The sequence below is a fragment of the Miscanthus floridulus genome, chromosome 13 (genome assembly GCF_019320115.1).
Source record: "Miscanthus floridulus cultivar M001 chromosome 13, ASM1932011v1, whole genome shotgun sequence".
Lineage (NCBI taxonomy): Eukaryota > Viridiplantae > Streptophyta > Magnoliopsida > Poales > Poaceae > Miscanthus > Miscanthus floridulus.
In genome coordinates this window covers 21,806,104-21,808,727 of record NC_089592.1, presented here as the reverse complement: position 1 = coordinate 21,808,727, position 2,624 = coordinate 21,806,104, and the positions used below count along the sequence as shown (strand labels likewise).

General features: G+C 39.2%; 1 non-coding gene across 1 annotated transcript; it reads right to left on the bottom strand.

Annotated features, from left to right (window-relative positions):
- Positions 1-1,079: 1,079 nt before the first annotated feature.
- LOC136502473 (small nucleolar RNA R71) lies at positions 1,080-1,186 on the bottom strand. The gene has a single exon (XR_010770609.1). It is a non-coding gene; the product is annotated as a small nucleolar RNA R71 (small nucleolar RNA).
- Positions 1,187-2,624: the final 1,438 nt, after the last annotated feature.

Below are 2,624 nucleotides of genomic sequence, written 5' to 3'. Positions count from 1 at the left end.
TATATATATATATATATATATATATATATATATTATCCTATGACTTACCCCTGTTATGAGTAGAACATTAGTTATAGTTTACTTCTCCATCAATAGTATAAGTTATCAAACATGTCTATGCTAGACATTCCTTGTGGTAAACATATAAATAATGATACCTAGAATACTCTCGGGTGAAGTGCTATAATGGTATATTATCTGTGCGCTTGCAGATTCCTTTTCATTCATATATTCTTTTTAGTCACATGAAATAATGAAGAACTACTTAGTATTATTCTAGTAGTGATACTAGGTAAAACCAACAATCATCTCTGGCACCATCATTAGGGATGACAACCTAGTACAAGTAATGCTAAGAGATGTAGGCATATCATAGGTGGCTACTTAAAACAAGTGACAAGTTAATAAATACCAACAAGCATTTTTGGTGCCATTGCCGAGGAAGGTAGCTAGGCAAAGGAAGTATTGATAAACTCATACTTATTGATGTGATTGAGATAACCATTGACCTCTGCTCAAATGGGCTTACCCTTGTGTTGTCTACTTGTGTATCTTATGTAGGGTAATGTATGACCGGATTTGACCTTTCAACAAACTACGTTGACAATCTAGAAGCATTACTTAAAAGAACTAAGGCTAAACTCAACAAAGTTTTAGCTTTAGAGTCGGAAGACAACCAGATAAGGCGAAGCTTAACACCAGAATTTGAAGCCATGGCTAACAAGACTCTTTGTGAATTCTCTGCTCTAACTACGGCCAACATCCATACTGGACCGAGAATCAATGTTGGAGACAATGGATTTGAGCTCAAGCCAGCTCTCATCAACATGGTGCAAGCAAGCTAGTTTTGTGGAAAGGCACATGAAGATGCGAGTGTACATCTCCAACACTTTCTAGAGATTTGCAGCACCTTCACTATCAAAGGAGTATCCAGAGTTGCCATATTACTTCGCATCTTCCCATTCTCACTCTTGGGGAAGGTGAAGCAATGGTTCTATGCCAACAAAGATAGAAATACTACATGGGATAACTGCTCCACTACCTTCCTAGCAAAGTTCTTTCCCACAAGCAAGACTAATGCCCTACGTGGGAGAATTTCAAGCTTCCAACAGCAACATGATGAATCTATCCTTAAGGTGTGGGAACGCTTCCAAGATTACATTGCAGAATGTCCTCATCATGGAATGAAAAATTGGCTACTCATGTAGACTTTCTACCATGGGTTAACCAATAGTACCCATGAAGCTATGGATGCTGCTGCTGGAGGAGCTTTCCTGTCACTCACACTCTTAGCTACAATAGCTCTTGTGGAGAAGATAGCCTCCAACCAAGGCTGTAATGAAGAACGAGTTTAGACCTGCAAGAGAAGTGGGGAGGTATGCATCAACTCAAGGAAGTAGACATGTTGTCTGCTAAGATGGACTAGCTCAGGAAGAAGCTTGAAGACCAAGCTAATGAGAAGCAGGAAGTCATGCATATTCATGATTCCCTCATGATGTGTGAAGAATGTGGAAACATTAGGCATTCAGGAAACAACTGTCTTGAAACCCATGAGGATGTGAACTTTGTCAACAACAACTACTTTCATCCTCAACAGAATCAAGGATGGAATCAGCAATAGAGGCCAAACTACCAGGGTAATTACCAAGGTAACCCTCAAGGTAAAAATTTCAATCAACCACCCTTGGGACAATTTTATGCCTAAGGTAATTTATGATAAAATTAATGGAGATACTTTGTTGTACACAAACATGCATTTGCAGCTTGCAGATTAGTCACTCTGCTACCCCAAGGGAATTCTTGAAGACATATGTGTACGAGTTGGATAATCGTATGTACTCATAGACTTTGTGGTTTTGGAAATAAGTGGAGATGTAAGGGCACCCATTATCTTGGGTCGACCTTTCCTAAGCACCGCAAAAGCCATCATCTACGTGGATAGTGCCAAGATCTATTTCATAATCAAGGATAGAAAGGAGAAGTTTACTTTCAAGAATCGTATACACCATTCTCCTTGTCATCCATAAATGGCATACCTGCCCAAGGAGACAACAGTGATTAAGAAGAGAAATAACCAAAGAAGGAAGAACAAAGTCAGACATCCAAGATAAGAGTCAGTTAATATGATCTACACACTTCGATCCGAGTACGACCACCTCCTCACTTCACCGTTCCTTGCCAATAAGGATGACCTAGGCGTACCCACGATCGAGTGTATCATTGGACAAAGAATCTTCCACAACACCTTCTGTGATATTAGATCAGGTGTCAATATAATATCCAAGGTAACATATGAATACTTATTTGATAATGAACCTTTGTTCCCTACATATATGCAATTGTAGATGTGTGGTCTAATCAATCTAATTCTTGGAGGGAAGAGCAAAAGATGTTATAGTAAGAATACATGATCACTATGTCCCTACCGACTTCATGGTTCTAGACATGGGAGAAGAAGGAGAAGACGTACCTATTATCCTTGGAAGACTGTTCCTCAACATGACCAATGCGATCATCTATGTGGGATCTAGACAAGTCAACTTCCAATTTCTAGGAGAAAAGGTACAATGTTATTTCAATAGTTATACCACTTATGAACAACCAAAGAAGACTCGCTCCAAGAG